This window comes from Anser brachyrhynchus (genome assembly GCF_964034855.1).
Source record: "Anser brachyrhynchus genome assembly, chromosome: 2".
NCBI lineage: Eukaryota > Metazoa > Chordata > Aves > Anseriformes > Anatidae > Anser > Anser brachyrhynchus.
Genome location: NC_137695.1, coordinates 130,879,572 through 130,893,530, shown reverse-complemented (window position 1 = coordinate 130,893,530; position 13,959 = coordinate 130,879,572). Strand labels below are relative to the sequence as shown.

At 37.0% G+C, this 13,959-nt stretch overlaps 1 long non-coding RNA gene across 1 annotated transcript; it reads left to right on the top strand.

Moving 5' to 3' along the window:
* The first annotated feature begins 6,384 nt into the window (after nt 1-6,384).
* LOC308189415 lies at nt 6,385-13,565 on the top strand. Its single transcript, XR_013946351.1, has 3 exons — nt 6,385-7,284; nt 8,048-8,127; nt 13,045-13,565. It is a non-coding gene; the product is annotated as an uncharacterized lncRNA (long non-coding RNA).
* The last annotated feature ends 394 nt before the right edge of the window (nt 13,566-13,959 follow it).

The following is a 13,959-nucleotide window of genomic DNA, read 5'->3' as shown; positions in this document are numbered from 1 at the left end:
GATATATTCCCACTGTTTATGTTTATCTTTTGTTTGTGATAAGAATCGCTTCATCACCAGCATCCTGCTCATATAGCTGTAAATACTTTGCCATAGGAAAAAGCTGTGTTAGACTTATTATCAATGCACATGATACCATGCACCAGGTGTTCTCAGTAAGAAAAAAAGTATTCACAATAGCTCAGTAGGAACATAATTTCAGAGGTTATTTTGTTTGTTCTCATTGTACCTAGTGTGTATGCAGGAGGGAGTGCGCACACTTTAATGTAGGCAACTAGAAAGGAGAAAACTGTTAAGATGTAAGAAATGCCATGGTACTGCATCTGTGCAAAGACAATTGAGGAGAAACAAAGACTTGAAAACACAGTTCCATTTTCCTCAGAAATTTCTAAATTGAGAGATTGTAGAAAACTGAAAAACCTAACTATTGATTTGGCTTTGGTTCAGAGGTTTGATTTTAATTTGACTTTCATTCCAATATGACAAAGCTTTTCCTTAGATTGTGAGAAGTTTCCCTCTCTAAGGCAGATGAAAGGGTTAAGGTTTTACCAGTATGACACCGATTCCTCTTCTCAAAGGCTGGGATAATGTATGGGAAGGTCTACAAGCATGGCATTTTTGTATTTTAATCCTCTTCCATTAAATTCTAATGACTGGTTGCTAAACGATGTCATGCATTTCCTGATCCTTTTATGGGGAGCTGTTTTATAAAGCAGCAGCTTGGAAGCGTGCAGGAAGCAGTCATCTCTGGAATTGATTGCATTTCTGATAGAGCACTTCTGTACTGTATCCCTGGAGAAACTCTGCAGGTCATAATGGCATATGTATTCTTGTAGCTGCAGCATAATAATTTACAGAAGTAAAGATGGAAACAAGATCTACCATCTTTAAAACTCTTAAAAGACTCAGTTCAGTCAATTTTCTTTCTTTTTTCTTTCTCTTTCTTTCTTTCTTTCTTTTTCTTTTCTTTTTCTTCCTTTCTTCCTTTCTTCCTTTCTTCCTTTCTTTTCTTTCTTTCTTTTTCTTTCTTTCTTTCTTTCTTTCTTTCTTTCTTTCTTTCTTTCTTTCTTTCTTTCTTTCTTTCTTTCTTTCTTTCTTTCTTTCTTTCTTCTTTCTTTCTTTCTTTCTTTTTCTTTTTCTTTCTTTCTTTCTTCTTCTTTCTTTCTTTCTTTCTTTCTTTCTTTCTTTCTTTCTTTTTCTTTTCTTTTTCTTCCTTTCTTCCTTTCTTCCTTTCTTTTATTTTCTTTTTCTTTCTTTCTTTCTTTCTTTCTTTCTTTCTTTCTTTCTTTCTTTCTTTCTTTCTTTCTTTCTTTCTTTCTTTCTTTTTCTTTCTTTCTTTCTTTCTTTCTTTCTTTCTTTCTTTCTTTCTTTCTTTCTTTCTTTCTTTCTTTTTCTTTCTTTCTTTCTTTCTTCTTTCTTTCTTTCTTTCTTTCTTTCTTTCTTTCTTTCTTTCTTTCTTTCTTTCTTTCTTTCTTTCTTTCTTTCTTTCTTTCTTTCTTTCTTTCTTTCTTTCTTTCTCTTTCTTTCTTTCTTTCTTTCTTTCTTTCTTTCTTTCTTTCTTTCTTTCTTTCTTTCTTTCTTTCTTTCTTTCTTTTTCTTTTCTTTTTCTTCCTTTCTTCCTTTCTTCCTTTCTTCCTTTCTTCCATTCTTTTCTTTTATTTTCTTTTTCTTTCTTTCTTTCTTTCTTTCTTTCTTTCTTTCTTTCTTTCTTTCTTTCTTTCTTTCTTTCTTTTTCTTTCTTTTTCTTTCTTTCTCTCTCTCTCTCTCTCAAGAAAGCAGATCATTATTATTAGCAAAGGGGAGTGAAACGCTAGGTACAATACAATGAATATCTCTGTGTCTGAAACAGCTGATGTTCATAAATTGGTTGGGAGTCTGAGTATCCACAAGAGACATGTCCAATTTGATCAAGTGATGTGGAAAGGGGAGTTGAACTAAAGGAAAATTTGCATATACTGGGACGGCAGTAATGATTGTGGCCCTTCTGTCATGGCTTTATTAGAAATGGGTGTGAATCACTAAGCTTTGATATTCAGCACAGATAAGTAATGAACAGGCAAATAAAGGAAACAAAGGCTGGCCATACACTGCAGAGCAGCGTGACAAGGTGATTATGTTGGGAGGCTGGCTACCACTTTCTTGGCTGGCTATTCAGTAAAAGGGGATACTTCCCTTTATTTCAAAACTGTCTTCAGTCAAATATTGGTAAGAAATGTATGAATCTTATGTGCTTTGCTGGAAAATTACTTTCCTTGGTTTCTGATAGAAATCAGCAAGACAGTCCCCTGAGTGAATTCTTCCTGATGTGCCAGATTCAGTGAGTGCCTGGGTGTGCAGGCAGCATGTAGAAAAAAAGGTTTTGAGGTTTATAAAGCACATGACATTTGCAGAGGTTTCTGTTTTCCAATTTCCAAGTGTTTGGATACTGAAGAATATGAACAAACAGAGGTGGATTTACTCTCTTTCTGCAAATGCCTGGAATTTTATCATAAAGCTAAGAGTCTGTGCCAAAAAATAATTGGCACTACACATCAATCGTTCTACTAGCATCAGGCTATAACAAGCAATGTTGTATGACTGGACTGGTACTAACCTGAACAAATTTCCCATAACTCACTAACACAGTAGCTTATGCCAGTTTTTCTTTAATACTCCAGTAATTTGAATGTTCACTGAACCACCTTGACACCAAAATTGCAGATGGGCCAAGGTGTACTTCCGTGACTAGGGAAGGGCAAGGATACTTAAAATACACAAGTAAGTGTACCTCTGGCTCCCACTATAACTTTAGGAAGGTCACTTACCTTCTCATTATTTCAACTTGTCAATTTATGAAATGACAATAATACAGTGTCACTGACTGCCTTGGAGGTTAAAAAATATTTGCAAGACATTTGGAGATTCCTCATAAAAGTTTTCCATTAACAATGCCTGAGAAGGCTGCAAAGTCTTGCCAATGAAGATCACAGCAGTGACCCTGAGATAAGGTTGCTCTTGACATCTCTGATGCAGAAAGCATTGGAGATTGGGGCCTAATGCTACTAAAGGTGAAAAAAGTAGAGACAATGTTGCCATTGTCAGAGGCCTTTTAATCCTTACTTTTTTTTTTTTTTTTTTAAGGAGAATCTAGCCAGCTTGTTTACCTATAATTATAAAAATAAGCATATAGCAAGGATGGCAGAAGAGAATGTGCAGTAAATCACTTAACAGAAGCTTGATAATGTTGCTCTGATTTTCACTAATGGTTTCACTAGCTCCTAACAATGTACACACATATTTAAATTAATAAAAAGCATTAAATGAAAACAAAATGCAGACAACTTAAGTTGTGATTCCTCCTTTGTTAAAACTGCTCTCCCAAGTTTTGGATTGGTGGAGCAGAGGAAAAGATACAAAGTGAGTAGGCAGCAAAGCAGTTGAGATTTTTAGTTTTTACCTTTATAGCAAGACGGTTTGAAAATTCATATACATTATTTATATTGTGGTGGTCTGCCTCATATTTTGTGTCTTGTGGTGGACACTGAGGGAAGTAGATGAGGGCTTGAGGAAAGATGAACTTGAAATTCCTGCCAGAATTGTAAGAGCCTTTTTGTCCTTTCTTTCTGGTCCTCCTTTTTGGGCATATTGAATTTGATAGCTTATTCCATAGAGCCTCGTAATCAAATGATAGATGAAGGGTAAGGGGCAACAACACAAGGCAAGGAAAGAGAGGTAAAATGATAGAAATCTCAGAAGCATAGCTGAGCATCAGCTCTGAAAACATAGTGCTCAAGGAATATGACTGACAATGATGGATTAGTGACACCTATTCTTTCTCTCTGACTTTTCTCTATACTGAAGAAAGTAAGGTAGTTTCTTGAAGAACTTGTTACCAATTTTCTATTAGTGTTTGTATTTGGGAAAGGAGTTACACTGGAAAACACTACAGTCATGCGTCATTAATTTTGGTCATAATGCAGTCTGAGATATTGCTTCCAAAACAATCAGAGAAAGACCACCTGGTCTTTGGTTTTAAATTTCCTTTTTATTCAAAGGAATGTTTGAATGTTTTTCATATGGTGAACTGACAGTCCTGCAGCAACACATTTTTCTTTCAAAACTTTTCCTACTTTTGTCTCTGGTCTGTTAGGAAATCCAGCTTTGCCAAGTTTCCTTACATTTGGATGAAGGTGGGTTCTCTTTTCTGTGCAGTTCAGGAAAGAAGAGTTGCCACTATTAATATATCTAGTTTCCAGGGGTCAATTAGCCAGGTCTTTTGTCATCTTTATAGCAGCAAAATGACAATACGATGATTGTGAGGACCCTGAAATAGAGTAATAAGAATTTTCTCATGTGAGAGCCAAGGAAAAGTGTGGTCTATAGGACTAGGCTTTTGCCTGAGGAGGTCAGAGAGGTGACTCCTTTTCCCAGTTTTTTTCCTTTCCTGGATGGGGAAAGGACTTTACCTGTGCAATGAAGGATTAGCTCAGTTAGGAGTACAGTAATTAATGCTCTAGTCTTTAGTGGAATTACGATTATTTGTTTAATTTACATTCATTAATATCAGGATTCCTCCACCCCACCCCCAGGCTTCGCCTCCCTAGATTCAATTGTCAGCAGAAAGAAGCATCCAGAAGTCTGAATGCAAACAGTATGGCAATTTTTATAATCTAATAATGCCCACCATTGCTGTAAAAAGTCCAGGAGTGCATTTACAATTCTTCTGAAGCAAATATCTTCTCTTGAATATGTACTTTACATTTACACATAGTATTTAAAATGGTATTTCTGTGTGTGTTAAATAAGAGGGGTAGCATCCCTAAAGAAATCAAAGCATTAGGATTGTGCATTGTAAATATGGTCATAGAGAGAGAGAGAGAGCAAAGTGACATACTGTTTAGTGAAATGCCTCCGCAGCAGTCTCATTCCTTTGGATGGTGGCAGATTATATAGCAACATCTCCTCAGCAATATGGAGTGCAGCCAGCATGCCACAAGAGGACTCAAAATTCGCATGGAACAGACTTGTCCCTAGCTAGATTCACGTATTCAGTGCCCAGAGAAACATGCTGATCACAATGCACTGGGCAAAGAATTGTAGTTGTTAACTTATTTTGTAAGCATGGTGTCTGCTTAATCTTTATTTCCTACTTTCATAAAAATCCATTTTCATTTATATACTAAGAATCAGGCAACCACAAGCTAAGCTATATAAGTAGCTGTTAAAAGTATGCAATAATTTTCCATAGTTCTCATTTATCCAGGGTCTATTTCTACCCTTGGAATCTTGCAGTGAATTTGTTTTGCTATATTAGAGTGGTCTGTCATGAAAAAAAGGTCTTCTCATGTGAATATTTGTAGACCACAAGCTAGCTGCTTGTCTTATGAATAAACTAAACACAGTAAGCCTTTGATCTCTTTCAGGATGAGACGTTTTCAACAGATTTTTGACAGTACCACTGGTACGGGTATATTACATAAGTAATATAAGTAGTCTCACTTATGTTCTAAACAAAGAAAATACTCCCTCAAATACCTACTTCTATACACCCATTTCTGCCTGCTTTCCTAGTTATGAAAACATGCAAAAATGGGAGGTATAATGGATTATGTATGGGGACCCTGAGGTCCTTATTATTGTCACTGTTTTCATGACTTCTTTAGGTAAGGCTCATAAATGTCTCTGTATGGCTGCATTCAATTGTGGTGTCAATAGGTATTTTGATTGCTCCATTTTCTGAACGATAAACTCTAACGGTTTCTGTCATGCTGTAAGTGTCGCTATGGCTAGTAAGTCATGCAAGAAGTCTTTATTCTGACCGTATTCTGTTTTGAGTTGTTTCATTTTCTCCACAAAATTCTGCTTGCAACTTTACGTCTTCTACCTAATCATCTAACGCCATGGCAGGGTGGTGTTCCTATTTTCTGCTCCAGCTCTGTACCATGCTGGTAGCAGAGTTTCTTACTTATCTTGTGTCAATCCACCACTTGGCTGAATCTACTATCACCCATGTCCTGTTATTAAAATCCACTGGAAAGAAGAGGAATAAACTAGAAATTAACCCATTTCCTGGAAAGAGAAAAGTGTTTTACATAATTGCACTATTCCTGCTGCAACCTTTGTCACACATTCACCACTTTTCCCTTTCCACTCAGCATACATCTCTTTACATCAGCAGCATCAAGAAATCAGAAGTTGTATTTGTGCACTTTACCATAACTCTGAATGCTCTGGACATCTGTGCAACTAGAACTTGAAATGTAATTTCTATTAATATAGATATATATATTTGCATATAAATATACCATATTCCAAAGCACATTAATTTTTCAACGTATGCCCGGTCCTTTTAGTTTAGTGTGAATTTTAGATACATTTGCCTGTTGTAAATAATATATCCATTAATCTGTATGTTTAAAATTGCTCAGTTTCCTGTTAGTATTTATCTTGCAGTAATCTTCAGCAATATAAGAGTGAAAGCTTCTGTTTATCATTTGATGTTCATTTATTATTAATCTAAGATTTGACAGTCTCCAAGATTCTATTATTTTTTATTGTGGTGCATAAGTGAGCCAGAAGAACTGATACATTTTCAAGGTGTGATGAAAATAGTTATATACATTTTTCTAGAATAATGCCTTTTTCTGAATACATTATCTGCTAAAGGAGATTAGAGCTTCTTTAACACACATTTTATATATATATACAAGGTGAACATTCAAAAGAAATTATTGCGATCTTTTCTGCTCTTTGTGATTGAAGAAATATATTATTATAAGAATGATTAAAATTTGATTCCAAGTTTGAAAAATAATGGAAGCACAATAAATTCCAAACCATAAGAAGTTCTGTGTTCTACTGGCATTAACTGCGTTTTTTAAAACAGTCTGGTAATACCTAAGAGAATAGTTGATATATATATATATTTGTTAACTCTGAGGGTAGTAAAACACATAAAACCGTGGCAGTTTTGGCACAATTATAAACTCCTATATTTTTCTTTCATCAGAATTCTTACTAAGGAGATGATATTTCTATTTATTATCTCCAATGTTGTTTTTAAAAGTAAGTTGAACTCCTAGAGTTTTGAGATCAACAACTCTGAGGGAAAATAAAGCAAATGAAAACACCTACATAACAAAGGACAACATTCCACTGCTACTGGAGAGTGGGTGCTCCAGATCCTGAGTGCTATCAGCTGCAGCTTCATTATCCACACTGTGCCCTGCTTCTGTATACTATTCCTGGCATAAGACCTGTTCTTTCAGACTGCTGTTACCTCCTGCTGTTTCATTCTGAATGTGTGTAAGTAAGATGTGTCTTATCTGTACGGATAATAACCATTTACCCACTATTTCTGAATAGTTATACAATATTTGAGTCTTTAACCAAAGCTGTCATCTGTTCAGATTCCCTTACTCAGACCTACCTGTCTTTAGGTTTATTTGACCTTTTGAGATAGTAATGTCAGGTCTGAAAAGCTTTTAATCTATTTAGTGACTAATATCTAGCAATATGCATAGAAAGAAAATCTATAATTCGATGGGTGGCAAGGGAAATCACTAGTAAATCCATTCATGGTTTAAATTCTTGGAAATGCTTTTAGCCTTTAGTAGGCTTTAAATTGATGCAAAACAGTTACTGAAACAAAGGTAAAGATTTACCAAACATCTGTTCATAGTTAAATATAGTAGCGGTATTCAGGAAGGTTTGTGCCCACGTGATGTTTTGCAAACTAGTTTTATTTTGGAAAAAGTCATGGAACTGCTAGATGAGGTTATGTAAATAATGAATATTTAAAGAATCAAGAGAAATTGAGTAGACATTATGAAGGTAATATTCTGAGACCTTTGGAGTCCACAGAAGTCTGACAATAATTCCTATGCATCTGACATTTCTTCCCTGTATATATGAGCAAAACTAAAATCTGACAAGCAGAAACATGCACTTTGTATGATTAGACAAGTACACTGTCTGTAAGTGCAAAATGCACAGGATGGTTTATGTCCATCCATCTGTGAGTGAGGCACTAAGCTTTTCCTCTTCATTCTTTGTATATCCCTACCAGAAGGAACCTGCAAAATGATCAGTTCTTGTTCTTCCCCAAGGACCAGAGTGCTGCGAAAATTGAACTGCTCTACTAATAAGGTACAGCTCAATCGAAGTAGGGGGATCAGAATCTTAACTGGAGCATTCTGGCAGCAATCGATAAAAAGATCCAAGAAATCAGAGGGGAAGAGAGTTCCTTAAACCTTCCCTAAGCTTTCTCATATACTTGCAGGCAGGCGAGCATGAGCACATACATATACATCCCCCACAGAACTGTGCGCTGTTGTATAGATGCACCTTTGCTTGGAATTTGAATCACAGGGGAGTTGCTCTCATAATCCTAGCAATGTAAGCTTGTCTCCATTATGGAATTTGATTGTGGGAGAGCCCAAGATCACTCCATGCAAGATAGTCCTCTTAGCCTGCAAATAAAAAAGAAAACAGAACATGAGAGAAAATTATTTTCCTAGATCATTTTGAGCAGAGAACATATGTCGAGTATATTGCTCTGTGGTGATAATGAATTGGTTTTCATGTTCACTGTTATAATTTTGAAGGTTAAATTTAGTCCCTGGGTCAGAAGCACTTAAGGAAGGGTTGTGCCTGGAGTAGAATTTATTTTCATAGAATTTCATAGGATCATTTAAGTTGGAAAAGACCTCTAAAATCATCCAGTCCAACCTTTAAGGATTACATAATCCTTAAGTACGAATGCAGTAATACAATGTTTCAATAATATTTTAGACTCCTTAGGGAATCCCAGGACCCAATTGAGGGGGCAATGGATCTACTGCAGGACTCACCATCCTCTGCTATCTTCTTTTTGTTGTATTGAATACCTAGTGGCATCTTAAATGACACTAGGCACTTAAATTTAGGCCACTGAATTCCAATCCAGGACTGAAGTTGCCATATCATCATTATGAATGTATTACAATGTCAGGAAAAATTCATGACCACTGTGAAGGTGCATTCAGTGGGATCTATATGAGAACACTGGGAGATAGACACCAGCTGCAGATGGTAAATTATGAATGGTTTCTCTAACCTAGGTATGCTGTAACACTGTTAGCTCTTATTGTTCTGACAGATTCACATCATGTTTGCTAAGGAGTCAGTCACTTTATCCTTTGGAAATGACTGTTAATAGTAAACAGCTAAACAGTTATTAAGAATTCCATGCTTATTAAGTTATTAAGAATTGTCCACCCCACAGTTTTCTATTACATCTTCATTAACTTTGAAAAAGTGAATAGAAAGTGATGAGTTGATAGCCTGTAGAATGTCACTGTTCTTGCTTTATTATTATTATTTATTTTTTCTGAAGCAGCAAGAATTCAGTTTGATGTGTGCTCTTGTGAGAAACAGTCTGCAGCCAATAACACAGGCTCAGGTGAGGATCTCAGTGAAATAGCATTTTTATTTGTGATTGCAATGGAGGGCATCCTGAAAGCAGGAACACACAGCAAAAGTGTATCTTAACCTATATTCCTTATTATCCAACGCTTATTTCCTCCCCTGTTTCCTCATTGACTGAGTACTAGAGGTTCACAAAATATGTGACGCTTATTACTTCCATACCATATATGTACAATTTTATTTGACCAACCATTAATTTCTCCTTTTCCTTTTTTTTTTTTTTTTTCTTCCTCTCTCATGACTGGAGGGCCCACGATTTTTTATTTTTACTCTGATTTTTCACTGCTTGTCTTGTTTTCTTTTAGCTATCCTCCTTATTTTGGGACAGTGGGACCTTCCACTGCCCCCTTATCTGTTTAACATACTCCCCACTGTTATGCCACTGTTACGCCTGCACAAGCGCCTTTGAACATGCAAGGTTAGTGGAATTTTCCACTGAAAAGAACACAACTTTATTTCTCACACTCTTCAGTGTATTAGGTTATGTCTGTGTCATGAATCAGTTTTGCCTGATTTAACCACAAGTCAGTTGACTTACTCTTGCGTGTTTACATTGAGACTCTGCAATAATTAAATCACTAAACTTTTGAAACACAGACTGCTTATTTCAAACACAACATGAGACTGTAATACTGCCTCTTGTAATACTTAAAAGATTCACTAAATGCACATCTGTGCTCCCAATGTTTACAGAGTTTATAAATCCACCATCTGACACCTCCAGGACATGCTTGTGTATACAATGTGGAGATCGATACCTTGTTGGTAGGAAATTGCCCTTCTGTTGGTCTGAGAGACTGGTGTGTTTGGAATACAGCAGACAGGAATCACTGTTGATGTTTTATATCTGATTTTTTCTCTCTTTTTTTTTTTTTTTCTGGTAGAGTTAGGTGTTTCTCTTTTATATTTTGTTTGGTACACACTTTAAGCAGAACAGACCACTATTACTTTTAGTTCAGGATGGTTTCTCACCTTCATAAGTATACTCTCTATCAAAAAATGAAAGCAGAAAATTCCATTTAGTAGATTTTCACTCTCTGAATCGGCAAATGCCATATGTGGAATTAAAAAGAAGTTTCATGAAAAAAATTGAGACCAAACATTTCTTATATATTTTCACCTATGAAGTTATGAGCATCTGTGTGTGTGGTGAAGACAATTATCAGTGGGTGAAGTAACCAGCAGAATTAGGGCTGCTAATGCATTGCTGGAGATTTAGGTTACAGGGTTCTGTCATTGTCTGGTATGAGATACAGGGTAAGCTTTTGTCCTCTTTGTGCTTCTGTTTGCCAGTCTTTAAAATGACTTCCATGTCAGAAACAGAAAGAGAGGGAGGGAGGGATTTTTACTCCCGAGGGATTAAAAATCACCCTGATGCATATAAAGGCATTATAGACATGCATGGGGAGGTAAGAAAGCAGCATTGTTTGACAGAAGTGATTGTTATTTATTTTGAGAGTCAATTTATGAGCAAAAAATTGTATTATAGGGATGCAAGGTGGATGCTCTGCAAAGGGGATGCTGCAGAACTAAGTTGTCCAGAATCATTTTTTTGTTTCCAGGCTACTTGCTTGTCAAGGATACACAGCAGACAGTTATCAAAAAGATCAAGAAGGGACTTGATTATGATGACTAAATGTCCTCCTGGGGCAAAAATATCCAAGGGGTTGTGTGTGTGGTGAAAAAGGGCAGAAGAACCAGGGGCTGGAAGTCAAAACCTCAGAAACTGAAATGAAAAACAGCACACACATTCAAATTGAATGTGGATGGCTTTTGGGAAGATATGCTTTTGCTAAACTCAAATTATTGCACTCAGAATGGGTATAATTGAATGAGAATCTTTGGCCTCTGGTAGAAGGATGCTCTAATGGTTTCTTTGGCTTTAATATGGGAAGCTATGGCAACAAATGACATCAGTAATAAGACTCTACCCCTTCATTAAGTGTTGTAGCTGCTATTGAAGAATCTGCCACTGTCTTCTTCCCCTGAAAGTCTGTGATACAGAAATGTAGGTCCAGAAACAAGGTGGGTTGCCAGGTGTTAAGCTGAATGAATGTCCTCACTGAAAGTGAAGGTGGCTGTAAATAGCCAGCAGAAAAACAGTTTTCATACAGTAGTGATCAAGGGCAGAATTAAGATTATTTGTGCACCTTAGTTCTTCAAAATGTTATACTTTCTAATGTTTCAAAATAATATTGATATGGTCTGATTCCTCAGAATTTTTAAACAAATCTTATTTTATTGGACTAGCTACAATAACATTTCCTGCAAACATATGCTAAGAAATCATGCTCTTTTTTTTTCTCTCTCTCTCTTTTTTTTTTTTTTTCTTTTTGTCAAGAACCTTAGATTCTGCATCATTGCTGGAAATTTGGCAATTTTGCAAGTGCTTCATATATGTTTAAATGAAGGTTCATATTTACCTCTGGGCATCTAATCTTGTGTTACTATTGCTATAGTATTTTCTGGCATCTCCACACTTACCATGTCTTGGTTTCAGGGTTTTAGAGTTAGCAGCACTTTAAGATATATGCTTTTGCTCATATCTCTCTTTCCTATTGTTTTAGTTTGCTTGCTAGTGCAGGAAGACATGACTGCTCCAGTTAATATTCAAATCACTTTCTCAGTCTTTTCCTTGCACTAAAAAGGTATTGCTAGAACTGCTCGTGTGCATGATTACAGCCCAGTACCTGGAACACATTTTGCAGTAAGGGATAAACTGCAGAGTCACCAAATCATGCAGTGTACAGGGCTCTGCCTGTAGCAACAAATCTGTCTCTGTGAGTTCACATGGATACTAATGTGGACATAATGAATGCAAATAAAATAACTGTGTATAATTATATGCTTACTAACACTGAGGGAAGCAAGTTTAAAATTTCATTTGTCACATTGAACCATATATATTTGATATGTGAAAGAGCAAGACCACTTTTTTATTTCTCCGAGAAAGGAGGTAATTTCTATCTGTCTGTCTATCTGTATTTTTTTCAACCATATGATCAATAACCTTAGTATGAATCAGACAAAGAGATCTTTGTGCATAGACAGGTACATTTTCAGAATATTAACACTGTGAACAATGGCTGCCAAATAAACTTGATGTCACCAATTACTGGGTCATCTGGCTAGCTCAGCATTTTATTTTGGTTACAAAATGTCACTACAGAAACACAGATAACGAAATGCACAGGAAAATGATGATTCAGTATTCTGTTAAAAGCATTACTTTCCCTCAGTTAAATGCAAAGGCTGTGCAAATCCCTGTGCCTAAGAGCAGAATTAGAGGCATTAATTATGAGCATAGGGTAGAAGGTTTCATCTTCATTTGAAATTTGCCTTTGGGTATCGGGGCGGTATCAAACACTTGTGCCTGGCTTCTGGGCATCTTTAATTACCTGCCTGCGAGTTTCCAAACACCAGGGCTCCCCCCTCTGTCACCATGACAACATCCCTGCTGTCAGCATCCTGTATGTTTCTGCCTCTGCTCTGGTCACTTGGAAAACCATCCGAGGAGTCTAAACAATACAAAAATAATAGAGGTGTATAGAAAGGCAAAAGCAAAAAGGGCATTCATTTTCTCCCTTCCCCTTGCAGCACATGGGAGGCAGCTGGCCCTGGGGAAGGTGTTTGTGGGGAGCAAAGAGGAGGCTGGGGAAGTGCCTGGCTGGCTGCTGACAGCTGAGATCTTCCCGAAGCACCTATGGCTCTTGGTACCTCACCGCTGTGGCTCTTGCACATGTCTGGGGCTGAGCGGGATGAAGATGCGGTGGGAAGAGACCACCCAGTGCCGCTGTCCCCTTGAGGTGTCCAGGATCCTTTGCACAATCAGCTGGCCCCAGCAGGTTCCTCCTGACTTCTCCAGACCAGAGTGCACGGCTGGATAAATTGCTCCTAGGACTGTGGAAAGTCACCTATCTGTTAAGACTTGTGGGTCATGATGTATCAACATCTTGACAGCACAAATGATTGCTCTCTTCTCTTTTGCCTGTTCTTGCACCTGAAAAGACTGGTCATTTGCTGTTGTGCTAATCTGCTTTGAAGGGTTCAGTCTGCCTCACTGGGCCACAATGAATGCTGGGTTTCTCAGTTCTCAATAGATTAATGAAACTCCTGGATTCCGGTTTCCTGTGCATGTAATTGTAGTTACACAGCAAAATTTGCTTTCTGCTTTTATGGATCCGTTAGAAACAGAAGGGTAGATTTCTCCCCTCCCTCCTCAAAAGATGGGAACTGTTCTTAAGCATCATCTTGTACTTGTCACCCAGGATATTGTTGCTTGCCATCTTTTAGCCAGTGGGGGAATGATCTATTTCCATGTACTAATAATTGACTTGCTGCAGGATGTCATTTCTTGGTAGAGCATACTAGGAAGTAAACCAACAGATTTATGGATATTCAACTGATCATTAAAAGGCATTCTAAATCTTACAGAAGCTGACTTCAGGAAGAATGGGGGAGGGAACAGATTATTGACCTGTTGGCAGTCATGCTAATTACCCTCTGCAATCA